This window comes from Nicotiana tabacum, chromosome 5, assembly GCF_000715075.1.
Source record: "Nicotiana tabacum cultivar K326 chromosome 5, ASM71507v2, whole genome shotgun sequence".
In the NCBI taxonomy this organism is placed as follows: Eukaryota; Viridiplantae; Streptophyta; class Magnoliopsida; order Solanales; family Solanaceae; genus Nicotiana; species Nicotiana tabacum.
In genome coordinates, this window is record NC_134084.1 from 82,024,638 (window position 1) to 82,039,285 (window position 14,648).

General features: G+C 43.5%; 1 pseudogene; it reads left to right on the forward strand.

The window, feature by feature from the left end:
- Positions 1-9,231: 9,231 nt before the first annotated feature.
- Positions 9,232-9,486, forward strand: LOC142181391 (18S ribosomal RNA; annotated as a pseudogene).
- Positions 9,487-14,648: the final 5,162 nt, after the last annotated feature.

Below are 14,648 nucleotides of genomic sequence, written 5' to 3' on the forward strand. Positions count from 1 at the left end.
ATCAAAGAAAATAAATATTCGTCAAAGTTGGCATTTTGGGATAAAATACGGCCCAAGCTAAAATATCCGGTATTTATGGACTAGTGCCATAGAAGGTACAACATGGCCATGATAGTAAGGTGTATAAGGTGTGTTAAAAGTAAGTAGTAATTTAAGTAAGTTGAGATAATCCTTAATTATGTGGATAATTGGATAATTAATAATTTTTGGTAGGAGATTAGCTAATTAATTACAACAATTGGATAAGTCTACCCTCCACCCTTAACGTGGCTGCTCAAAGGGGCCTTGATGATGAGTATTAACTCACACAAAAAGTGGCAAATTTTGGAAAGGGGTCTTTGCTAAGTCATCACCAACTGGGGCCCACACCCACTAAGGTAAGACTTCCTAAAATTCAACTAAATTCATTCAAGAATATGATTATTTTCCCAAAAAAAGTGTACTGCAATTCCACAAGAATAATTAAGTCACCATTTTCAAATCTAATTCACAAGAAACGTGAATTAAAGCTAAGGTGCAATTTCACAAGAATGATTAAGTCACAATCTTCAAATCTAATTCACAAGAAACGTGAATTAAAGCTAAGGTGATAGATTTAGGGCAAAATTTTTATACAAAGTTATACTGCGTAACAAAAACGGGATTTGCAATTTTAAGAAAGCACAGTACAATCTTTCCCAAGAACAACATACAGATTTTCTCCTACTTCGATCCGCCATTATGTGTTATCGCAATCAACGAGTATTAAAGGCATTGTCAAGAGTATCAGTTTAGGTATGTTAAAGCTATCCCTTCTTTCTTTTTGGCATGCTCTATACGACACGAACGAAAAGAGCAAATGCACAACTTCCATAAATTACTCTATTTGTAGAAATGCTAGAGATGTGTATATTCTTATTCTCCCATGTGTCCTATTATTCTATCATCTATTCATGGGTCTAAAAAAATACGTAAGTTGGTAAAGTTTGTTTCACGATATGAATCAGAGGCATAATGGTCTTATGACAGACCGAGAGATTTTATTAACGTATTTCACATGCATTTCATGCATTTATACATGCACATTGACCCATGACCGGATGGCATTATATACGAGTATGGGATATGAAAAAGGTTATGGCGTTATATATGTACCACCACCTGATCAGCTGGTATACGTTGATGATTTGCCCACAGTGGCCGAGATGATATGATGGGATGCCCTCAGGAGCTTGATAATGTTATGAACACATGTGCCTATACACAACATTACATTCATACGCATATGCATGACACTATAGGTATTTCATGATTTACAGAATTATCCAGACTTACAGGTTGAGTCATTTGCTCTATATTTTTTCCATGTTTGCTATGCACTTATTTATGTGCCTTACATACTCGATACATTATTCGTACTGACGTCCCTTTTCCTGGGGATGCTGTGTTTCATGCCCGCAGGTCCTGGTAAACAGGTCGACAGCCCTCCAAGTAGGCTATCAGCTCAGTGGAAGATGTTGGTGCGCTCCATTTGCTTCGGAGTTGCTTGTTTGGTTGGTATGATTTAGACATGTATTCTTTGGTATGGCAGGACTCTGTCCCGACCTTTATGAAAATTATGTATTCTTAGAGGCTTGTAGATAGATGTCATGTACGTAAAAGATTGTATGGCGTTGTCAGCCTATGTTCAGTATACGAGTGGTTATTTTGGCCTTATAGACCTGTATGTCTTATGTATAAGTTGGTATCACATATTGTATTCTACTTATCTCACAACAGCCTCCTGGCTCAGTTATCTATGATAGTATGACATGAAAAGATACGTTTTGTTGGTACTCGGTTGAGTAAGGTATCGGGTGCCCGTCGCGGCCCAACAGTTTGGGTCGTGACAAAAAAGTACCTAAGTTGGTGAAAAGATGGGGATATCTGCTCAGCATATCAGACTCGAACTCCCAGGTAGCTGCCTCAACAGGCCGACCTCTCCACTGCACACGAACTGAAGAGTAACACTTCGATCTCAACTGTCGAACCTGCTGGTCTAGAATAGCTGCCGGCTCCTCCTCGTTGGTCAAATCCTTGTCCAACTGGACAATGCTGAAATCTAACACGTGGGATGGATCGCCATGATACTTCCGAAGCATGGACACATGTAACACTGGATGCACAGCTGATAAACCTGGCGATAACACAAGTCACAATCCACCTCTCCCACTTGATCAAGGATCTCAAAAGGCCCGATGAATCTAGGGCTTAGCTTGGCCTTCTTCCCAAATCCCATCACGCCCTTCATGGGCGATACCCGAAGTAACACTCTCTCTCCGACCATGAATGCCACATCATGAACCTTAAGGTCGGGGTAACTCTTTTGCCTGGACTGAGCTGTACGAAGTTTTTCCTGAATGATCTTAACCTTATCCAAGGTATCATGTACTAAATCTCTACCCAACAATCGAGCCTCTCCCAGCTCAAACCACCCAACTGGCGATCGATACCGTCTACCATATAATGCCTCATAGGGAGCCATCTGGATGCTCGACTAATAGCTGTTATTATAGGCAAACTCCGCTAATGGCAAGAACTGATCCCAAGAACCTCAAAAATCTATAACACAAGCGCAGAGCATATCCTCCAAAATCTGAATAGTACGCTCGGACTGTCTGTCCATCTGAGGATGGAATGCTGTGCTCAACTCGACCCACATACCCAACTCATGTTGTACTACCCTCCAGAAATATGAGGTAAACTGCATACCTCGATCAAAAATGATAGACACAGGCACACCATAAAGACGAATGATCTCACAGATATAGATCTCTGCCAACCGCTCCGAAGAATAGGAAACCGCCACAGGAATGAAATGCACTGACTTAGTTAGCCTATCCACAATAACCCATACTGCATCGAACTTCCTCTGAGTCCGTGGGAGTCCAACAACAAAATCCATAGTGATATGCTCCCACTTCCACTCAGGAATCTAAATCTTCTGAAGCAAACCACCAGGTCTCTGATGCTTGTACTTTACCTGCTGATAATTCAAACACCGCGCTACATATACAACAATATCCTTCTTTATCCTCCTCCACCAATAATGCTGTCGCAAGTCCTCATACATCTTGGCGGCGCCCCGGATCAATAAAATACATAGAAATATGGGCCTCCTCTAGAATCAACTCACGAAGTTCATCCATATTAGGCACACAAAATCGACCCTGCATCTTCAAAACTCCGTCATCTCCAACTATAACCTGCTTGGCATCTCCGTGCCGTACTATGTCCCTAAGGACACACAAATGAGGATCATTATACTGTCGATCTCTGATACGCTCAAATAATGAAGACCAAGCGAGTGTATAAGCTAGAACACAACTGGGCTCAGAAACATCCAACCTCACGAACTGATTGGCCAAAGCCTAAACATCCAAAGCAAGCGGTCTCTCACCGACTGGAATATACACAAGGCTACCCATACTAGCCGACTTCCGACTCAAAGTATCATCCACCACATTGGCCTTCCCGGGATAATACAAGATGGAAATATCATAGTCTTTTAATATCTCCAACCACCTTCTCTGCCTCAAATTGAGCTCCTTCTGCTTGAACAAATACTACAAACTCTTATGATCCGTGAACACCTCACACGACACGCCATATAAATAATACCTCCAAATCTTTAGCGCGTGAACAATGGCTGCTAACTCCAAGTTATGAACTGGATAATTCTTCCCGTTAATCTTCAACTGCCGTAAAGCATATTCAATAACCTTGCCATTCTGTATCAACACCGCACCAAATCCAATACGATATGCGTCACAATACACTATATATGGCCCTGAACCTATAGGCAACACCAACACCGGCGACGTAGCCAAAACTATCTTGAACTTCTGAAAGCTCGCCTCACACTCATCTGACCACTTGAACAGGGCACCCTTCTGGGTTAACCTGGTAATCGGGGATGCTATGGACAAAAACCCCTCCATAAACCGACAGTAATAACTCGCCAAACCCAAGAAACTCCAGATCTCTGTAGCTGATGTAGGTCTAGGCCAGTCCTTGACTGCCTCAATCTTCTTAGAATCCACTTGAATACCCTCTGCTGATACAACGTGACCTAAGAAAGCAACTGAACTCAACGAAAACTCACATTTCAAAAACTTAGCATATAACTGACTGTCTCTTAGAGTCTGAAGAACGACTCGAAGATGCTGCTCATGCTCCTCTCGACTGCAGGAATAGATCAAGATATCATCAATGAAAACAATCACAAAGGAATCTAGATAAAGCTTGAACACCCAATTCATCAAATCCATAAATGCTACTGGGGCATTTTTCAACCCAAATGACATCACTAGAAACTCATAATGCCCGTACCGAGTCTAAAAAATTGTCTTAAGGACATCGAATGCCCTAATCCTCAACTGATGGTAGCCAGATCTCAAATCAATCTTCGAAAACACTTTGGCACCCTGAAGCTGATCAAATAAATCATCAATCCTCGGCAATGGATACTTGTTCTTGATGTTGACTTTGTTCAACTGCCGATAGTCTATGCACATCCTCATCGATCCATCCTTTTTCTTTACAAACAACATTGGCGCACCCCAAGGCGAGATGCTGGGCCTAAGCCCTTATCAAGCAAATCTTGCATCTGCTCCTTCAATTCCTTTAACTCTGGCAGGGCCATGCAGTACAGCGGAATATAAATGGGTTGAGTGCCTGAAGCCAAATCAATGCAAAAGTCAATATTCCTATTGGGTGGCATCCCCTGCAGGTCCACAGGAATTACCTTTGGAAACTCTCGAACAACTGGCACGGAATCCATAGAAGGAACCTCAGCACTAGAATCACGTGCATAATCCAAATAAGCCAAATACCCCTTCTCGACCATACGCCGAGCCTTCATATAAGAAATAACCCTGCTGATACAATGAACATGAGTACCTCTCCACTCCAATCGAGGCAACCCCAGCAAGGCTAAGGTCACAGTCTTGGGGAATATAGCATGATAAGGCGACAACTAATTCATCCCCGAAATAACATTGAAGTCAACCATATCAAGAAGTAGGAGACCTACACTAGTCTCAAGACCCCCAATAACAACCTCATATGAAAGATAGACATGGTCTACAATAATAGAATCCCCTACTGGCATGGACACATACACGGGAAAGCTCAAAGGATCACGAGGTACAACCAAATATGAAGCAATATAAGATGACACATAGGAGCATGTAGACCCTAGATCAAATAGAACTGAAGCATCTCTACTGCAAACTGAAGCCGTACCTATGATAACTGCATCGGAGAACTGAACCTTAGGCCTAACTGGAATAGTATAAGATCGGGGCTGGGCCCTACTACCTTGAACCATATCCCTAGGACGATCTCTTACAGGCTGGCCTCCACCTCTAGCAGCCTAGCCTTCACCTTTAACGGCCTAACCTCCACCTCTAGCGGGCTGACCCCTACCTCTAGCTCCTTGACCTCTTCCCCTAACTGGCTGGACAGGCGGTGCCGGAATCATGGAATGAGAACTCTGCTAATGTGACTGAATTCCCACTAACCTCGGACAGGTCCTCCGGACATGCCCATACTCACCACACTCAAAACATCCATCTGAATACTGCAGCTGAGAAAACTTAGACTGACCCTGATGGGCCAGCTGACCGCGATAATAACTCTAAAGAGGATGTGCTCTAATGGGAGCTGGTGGTGCACTATAAGCTGGCTGCCCTAAAGGAGGTATATAAGGACCACGACCCCCGAAGCTCCATAGGGTGTCTGAAGTGCTAAATGAAATGGCCTAGGGTGATTGCCTCTACCAAAAGTACCTCGACCTCCAGATGAGGTCCCACTAAATCCACCGGAGTGACGAGGCCTCTTGTCAGACCCCTGACCACTCCCCTGAGCTAAAACCATCTCAACTCGTTTGGCTGTATTGGCTGCATCCTGAAAAGAAATCTCACTCCCTATCTCCTTAGCCATTTGCAATCTGATAGGCTGAGCAAGTCCCTCAATAAACCTTCTCACCCTCTCTCTCTCCGTGGAAAGTATAAGAAGAGCATTATGGGACAAATACACAAATCTGGTCTCATACTAAGTGACGGTCATAGAACCCCACTGAAGGCACTCAAACTGCCTCAGATAGTCCTCTCTCTAAGTGATAGGAGATACTTCTCCAAGAATAGCTGAGAAAACTGGTCCCAAGTGAGAGATGGTAATCCAACTGCCTGGCCAAACAATAATCCCTCCACCATTTCTTGGCGAAACCTGACAGACGGATAACAGTAAAGTCGACCCCATTGTTCTCCACTATCCCCATGTTCCGTAGAACCTCATCACAACTATCCAAATAGTCTTGGGGATCCTATGAAGACGTACCGCTATAGGTAGTAGTGAAATTCTTGGTAAACCTATCCAACCTTTACAAAATGTTAGAAGACATAGCTGATCCGTCACTGGTCTGTGCTACAACACCTGGCGGAACTACCCCAACTGGCTGAGCTACTAGAGTCTGAAACTAGGGAGCCATCTGCTCCGGAGTGTGAGTAGCAAGAGTCTGTGCTCCTCCCCCAGCCCGAGAGATGGTTGGTGCTACAGGAAGTATGCCGGCCTGAGTAACACTCTCCATAAGGCCCACTAGACGGACTAAAGCATCCTGAAGTACCGGAGTAGCGATGAACCCCTCTGGAACTTGAGCTGGCCCTACTGGAATGGTCTGGGCCGGAGCCTCTTCATCGAACTCTACCTGAGGCTCCGCCGCTGGTGCTGCTGCTCGAGCTCTAGGTTGTGCCTTGCCCCTTCCTCGGCCTCTAGCACAACCTCGGCCTCGTCCTCTGCCCCTCGTAGGAGCTGCCACTAGGGGCTCGGACTGCTGATCGGCTGATGAAGCAGTACATGTTCTTGCCATCTACGAAAGAGCATAGTAGAGATTTCAATTATCATGGAGAGATCAAACCGCACGACATAGATGAATAGAAGTGAAATTGTTCCTAACTATGTAGCCTCTAGGGGATAAGTACAGATGTCTCCGTACCGATCCCTCAGACTCTACCAAGATAGTCCGTAAATTATGAGACTTAGGAAACATAGTGCTTTGATACCAACTTGTCATGACCCAAATTTTCTACTTTCAAGACCGTGATGGCGCCTAACATTGCACTCACAAGGCAAGCCAACGTTATAGAATATTTAACCTTTTTCCTTTTAAAATTAAAATTTAACAAACTAAGTTAGCGAAAATAAAAGAGGAAGTACATAATTTAACTGATTACCATTATACTATTAACCAAGAGCCGAAATAGATACCAACCAGAAATTGGTGTCACAACTTACGAACATTCTACAAATACTACAAGTAATGGTTTGAAATAATATACATCTGTCTCAAAGAAAGTAAAACAAAAATGCTGTAAAGATAGGAGGGGACACTAGGGCCTGCGGACGCCTGCAGGACTACCTTGGGTCTCCTGAGTGCAATATCAGCAACCGACCTCTCGATCAGCCAATACTAGCTCCAAAATCTGCATAGAAATTGTAGAGTGCAGTATCAATACAACCGACCCCATGTACTGGTAAATGTCAAGCCTAACCTCGACGAAGTAGTGACTAGGCTACGGCGAGGCATAACAATATATATACTGCAACAGTTTATACTAAGACAGAAAGGAAATACAGAATGAAATATAACATTAACTTGAATTAAATAAATAAGGAACCTAGTCTTTCTACCATTACTCAGCTATAACCAATCCTTAAGAGAGTTTCAACACCACAATAATGAATCTCAGTAGAATAGAATACATAAATAACAATTGATGTAGCGTGCATCTCGATCCCGCCATATAATCAATAACAGAATGAACATTCACCCTTATTACTCCTTGTTGCGGTGCGCAACCCGATCCCACCAGACAATCACATTTCACCCTTATTCCTCCTGTTACGGCGTGCAACCCGATCCCACTATATCAATACCAATCATAAAATAAGAACAAGCATTTCACAAATTAATTCAAATCCTCCAAAACACTTATACCTCAAACCAACACAACGGAAGATCACTATAATTATGAAACTTCTTCAGTCATTACTACACAACGAGACCAACCAAAGGGTACCACGAATCACCAATAAACCGACATAAACCAACAATGAGATATAATGATACTACGGAACAATTAATACCGTAAATAGAGAAACAACATTTAACAAGAAGAAATTAGACACGGAAGCATCAATAAGCAAGTAGCAACTAAGGCAAGAAAGCAATATATAGGGAAACAAGGAAAGGGAATAGGCTAAACAGGTAATTTGGCTATGCATAGGTGCTCGTCACCACACCTATATGCCACACACGTGGTCTTTCACCTAGCAAGAAAGTTGGGGATCCTATCCCTCAAGTCAAGGTTAGACCAAACACTTACCTTAAGCCAACGGGTAATTCACAGCTCAAATATCGCTTTACTTCTCGATTCCACCACTAATCCACTCGTATCTAGCCATAATTAGCTTAATAACATTATTTTTGATTGTAACCCATTAATTAAGCTTAAATTCATCATTAAATTTCAGAATTGGGGTGAAAAATTGGGAAAAATAGAGAAAAGTTCATAGGTCAAAATTTGGGATTTTGATCGAGATTTTGGTATCAGATTTGGGTGATTTTGGTATGGTTAGACTCGTGAGTGAATGGGTATTCATAATCCGTAATTTTTACCCGGTTCCGAGACATGGGCCGGGGGAGGATTTTTGGGCATTTTTCTAATTTCTCGCCGTAGCTTTAAATTCATTAGTTAAATTAGTTGTTTGTAGTTTTATTTACGTTATGTAATTGATTTGATTAGATTTGGGCCACTCGGAGTTGGATACTCGTGGTAAGAGCGTGAGATCGGATTGATTTGAGCTGGTTCGAGGTAAGTGATTTGCCTAACCTTGTGTGGGGGAACTTCCCTTAGGATTTGGTATTGTTGTTATATGAATGTCGTGTACGTGAGGTGATGAGTGCGTACACGTGCTAATTGTTAGAAAATCTCGTTTTCATTAAGTAATTATCTGTGTTTCCTTTTTGTTGAACACTAATTGTATTTTAAAGCCTACTGTTTAGCTTAAGAAAGCATGCTTAAGTGACTTAACTGTTCTATCTGCTTAAACTGTTTACTTGAATTCCGTGCAGCATGTTTAGGATAGAAATATCTGCTTTCTTGGTATGAAATTGGATAGAACTGTAGATTCTTTCTTGAGATTGTTGTGTGCTTACTTTGGGACTATGGGATGATATCCCGGGAGATCCCACCTGCCCTTGGGAGGGGAACAACAGCTGGAAACGGCTGCTAATACCCCGTAGGCTGAGGAGCAAAAGGAGGAATCCGCCCGAGGAGGGGCTCGCGTCTGATTAGCTAGTTGGTGAGGCAATAGCTTACCAAGGCGATGATCAGTAGCTGGTCCGAGAGGATGATCAGCCACACTGGGACTGAGACACGGCCCAGACTCCTACGGGAGGCAGCAGTGGGGAATTTTCCGCACTGGGCGAAAGCCTTGGTATTCCGGGAGAACCCCATGCACATTTATATTTGGGACTACGAGACGACATCCCGGGAGATTTCCCCTGTACTAGATAATTACTTTGGGAATACGGATCGGTATTCCAGGAGATTCCCCTACATATTTATGATTTGGACTTCGGGATGATATCCCGGGAGATCCTTTGCACATTTATGTTTGGGACTACGGGACGATATCCTAGGAGATCCTTGTTGCTATCTTTATATTCTGAGTTGTTTCTTTCTGTGACTTTATTCTTTATCGACTGTTAATATCTTAATTATAATGTCACATTTCATATTATATATATAGACATACATATATAACAGTAGAGCCCTAACCTTCCTCGTCACTACTCGACCGAGGTTAGGCTTGACACTTACTAGGTACCGCTGTGGTGTACTCATGCCCTTTCCTGCACATATTTTTTGTGTGCTGATCCAGCTTCTTCTGCTCAGCCGTTCTATCAGTGAGGTGGGATATATTAGAGACTTCGAGGTATATCTGCCGCGTCCGCAGACCTAGAAGTCCCTCTCTATTCTCTCCTTTAGCTTTAGACTTTCTGTATTTACTTTTGATTAGACATTCTAGAGTTAGAACACTATGTAGTTTTCTATAGCTTGTGATTTTATGAGATTACGGGTTTTGAGAGTTTTGATTTAGTTTTGAGAGTGTGTATTGTATATTCCGAGCGACATTTTAAACTTTTTATTATGTTTTACCCGCAACTTGCTACTTTCGTATTTCATTTTCTTTTTTCTTAATTTGTTAGTATTACCTAGTCGTAGAGACTAGGTGCCGTCATGACAGTTCACGGAGGGAGAACTTGGGTCGTAACAAGTTGGTATCGGAGCTCTAGGTTCATAGGAGTCATGAATCATAAGCTGGTTTATTAGAGTCTCGCAGATCGGTACGAAGACATCTGTACTTATCTACGAGAGGCTATGTAACTGTTAGAAAAATTCCACTTCGTTTCATTTCCTTGTCATGCGAGATTTTGATATAAAAAAAATTCTACACCTCTGTCTTCTATTCTCTCGTAGATGGTGAGGACACGTGCTACCGGAGATGATCAGGCACCCGCGCCCCCTGCTAGAGATATTAAAGGTCGCGGCCAGGGTAGAGGCTGGGGAAGCGCACGTGGTGCAGCCAAAGCACCCGTGCGAGCTACCACAGAGGATACATCAGTAGCTCCAGCTGGAGCCCAGGCACCTAATACGCCTACTGCTACTATTACCCAACTCTTCAGGAGACCCTTGCACAGTTCATGAGCATGTACATCACTCGAGCTCAGGTAGGGTTGATTCCCCTTGTTGCAGCCACATCCTAGGCCGGGGGAGGAGCACAGGCTCCCGCTGCCCAAACCCTGGAGCAGCGGGTCTAGGTTGATCATATCCCAGAGGTTATACCGGTACCGCCTGTAGCCCCAGTTCAGCTTGAGGGTAGGGTAGCATCTTCAAAGGATGAGCAGCGGAGGCTTGAGAGGTTCAAGAAGTACATGCCTCCTACATTCAGTGGTCTAGCATCAGATAATGCTTTGGGATTTCTAGAGGAGTGCTACCGTATCCTCCGTAGTATGGGTATATCAGGATCGAGTGGGGTTTCTTTCACTGCCTTCCAGCTTCAAGGAGTAGCCTATAAGTGGTGGCGTACTTTTGAGTTGGACAGTCCAACTGAGGCAGCTTCCCTTACATGGACCTAGTTTTCAGATATGTTCTTGAGAGAGTATGTTCCTTAGAGTCTCAAGGACGCATGACGCACAGAGTTTGAGCATTTGCGCCAGGGTACTATGACTGTTTGGGAGTATACTGTCCGTTTCACTGACTTGGCTAGGCATGCACTGACCTTGGTTTCTATAGTTCGTAAGAGAGTTCGCTGGTTTATTGAGGGGCTTATTCCTAGCATCAGGTCCAACATGGTCCGGGAGTTGGAGATGGATATATCTTATCAGCAGGTGGTGAGTATTGCTAGTAGAGTAGAGGGAATGCATGCTCGGGATAGAGAGGAGAGAGATGCATCAGTTTTATTCGATCCAGGCTCCACTTATTCTTATGTGTCCTCTTATTTTGCCCCGCATTTGGGAGTGTCTCGGGATTCTTTGAGTTCCCCTATTTATGTTTCTACTCCTGTGGGAGATTCTCTAGTTGTGGACCGCGTTCATCAATCGTGTTTGATTGCTCTTAGTGGTTCTGAGACCAAAGCCGATTTATTATTGCTCAACATGGTAGATTTTGATGTTATCTTAGGCATGGACTGGTTGTCGCCCCATTATGCTATTCTTGATTGTCAAGCCAAAACTATGACGCTGGCTATGCTGGGTGTACCATGAGTAGAGTGGAGGGGTACTTTAGATCACACTACGAATAGATTTATTTTATTTATTAAGGCTCCGCGAATGGTTAAGAAGGGATGTGATGCATATCTAGCTTATGTGAGAGATGTCAGTATCAATACTCCTACAGTTGATTCAGTCCCAATAGTGAAGGATTTTTTTGATATGTTTCTAGCTGATCTTCCGGGTATGCTACCTGATAGAGATATTTATTTCGACATTGATTTGTTGCCGGGCACTCAGCCCATTTCTATTCCTCCTTATCGTATGGCTCCTCCTGAGTTGAAGGACCAATTACAAGAATTGCTTGATAAGGGTTTTATTCGGCCTAGTGTATCACCTTGGGGTGCTCTTGTCTTTTTTGTAAAGAAAAAGGATGGTTCTATGCGTATGTGCATTGATTATCGTTAGTTGAACAAAGTTATGATGAAGAACTGGTATCCGTTGCCTCGTATTGATGACCTGTTTGATCAGTTACAGGGTGCTCATGTGTTTTCTAAGATTGACTTGCATTCAGGTTATCATCAGTTGAAGATTCGGGAGCCAGATATCCCGAAGACTGCCTTCAGGACTCGGTATGGTCATTACGAGTTTCTTGTTATGTCATTTAGGCTGACCAACGCCCCACCAACCTTCATGCATTTGATGCACAATGTATTTCGGCCATATCTTGACTCATTCGTCATTATCTTTATTGATGACATTCTGGTATACTCCCGAAGTCGGGAAGATCATGAGCAACACCTGAGGATAGCGCTTCAGACTTTGAGAGAAAAGAAATTATATGTGAAGTTCTCTAAATGTGAGTTCTAGTTGAATTCTGTGGCATTCTTGGGTCACGTGGTATCGAGTGAAGGGATCAATGTGGATCCGAAGAAAGTGAAAGCAGTGTAGAGTTGGCCCAGACCATCCTCAGCTACAGAGATCCGTAGTTTTCTTGGCTTGGCGGGTTATTACCATTGATTTGTTGAGGGATTTTCATCTATTGCAGCACCTATGACCAGGTTGACCTAGAAGGGTGCTCCGTTCAAGTGGATGAATGAGTGTGAGGAGAGATTCTAGAAGCTCAAAACAACTTTGACTACAACCCCAATATTGATATTGCCTACAGGTTCGGGGTCTTATGCAGTCTATTGTGATGCCTCGAGGATTGCCCTTGGAGCGGTATTGATGCAGGACAGTAGGGTGATTGCCTACATGTCTAAACAGCTGAAGGTGCATGAGAAGAATTATCCTGTCCATGATCTTGAGTTAGTTGCTATTGTTCACGCCTTGAAGATCTGGCGTCATTATTTGTACGGTGTTCCTTGTGAGATCTATAGTGATCACTGGAGTTTGCAGCATTTGTTCAGGCAGAAAGACCTTAATTTGCGCTATAGGAGAGCTGCCGAAGGACTATGATATCACTATCTTGTATCACCTGGGCAAGGCCAATGTGGTGACCGATATTTTGAGTCGCCGGGCAAAGAGTTTGGGGAGTTTGGCTTATCTACCAGCAGTAGAGAGGCCCATGGCGATGGATGTTAAAGCCTTAGCCAGTCAGTTTGTGAGATTGGATATTTCAGAGCCTAGTAGGGTCCTTGCTTGTATGGTTTCTCGGTCTGCCTTGTTTGATTGTATCCGAGAGCGTCAGTATGATGGCCCTCATTTGCTTGTCCTCAAGGACAAGGTTCTACATGGCGACGCCAGAGATGTGATATTGGTGATGACGGGGTATTGAGGATGTGGGGTCGGGTATGTGTACCTAATATTGATGGGATTCAGAAGTTGATTCTAAAGGAGGCCCACAGTTTGCGGTATTCCATCCATCCGGGTACCGCAAAGATGTACCAGGATTTGAGGCAGCACTATTGGTGGAGGTAGATTAAGAAAGATATAGTTGGATTTGTAGCTCGGTGCCTCAATTGTCAGCAAGTAAAGTATGAGCACCAGAGACCTGGTGGCTTGCTTTAGCAGATAGCGATTCCGGAGTGGAAGTGGGAGCGTATCACCATGGACTTTGTAGTTTGGCTTCCACGAACTTTGAGGAAGTTCGATGCCGTTTGGGTGATTGTGGATCGGCTGACCAAGTCCGCACACTTCATTCCTGTGTGCAATACCTATTCTTCAGAGCGGTTGGCAGAGATTTATATACGGGAGATTATTTGTCTACACGGTATTCCAGTTTCTATCATTTCAAATAGGGGTACTTAGTTCACTTCACGATTCTACAGGGCCGTACAACATGAGTTGGGTACTCGAGTGGAGTTGACCACAACATTTTACCCCCAAACGGATGGACATTCAACAAAATCCATAACACAGGTGCAGAGCATATCCTCTAAAATCTGAATAGTACGCTCAGACTGTCCGTCCATCTGAGGATGAAATGCTGTGCTCAACTCTACCCGTGTACCCAACTTACGCTGTATTGACCTCCAGAAATGGGAGGTAAATTGCGTACTTTGGTAAGAAATTATAGACATAGGAACACCATGAAGATGGACGATCTCACAGGTATAGATCTCTGCCAACCGCTCCGAAGAATAGGAAACTGCCACAGGAATGAAATGCACTGACTTAGTCAGCCTATCCACAATAACCCATACTGCATCGAACTTCCTCTGAGTCCGTGGGAGTCCAACAATGAAATCCATAGTGATACACTCCCACTTCCACTCAGTAATCTCAATCTTCTGAAGCAAACCACCAGGTCTCTGATGCTCGTATTTTACCTGCGGACAATTCAAACACTATGCTACATATGCAACAATATCCTTCTTCATCCTTCTCCACCAATAATGCTGCCGCAAGT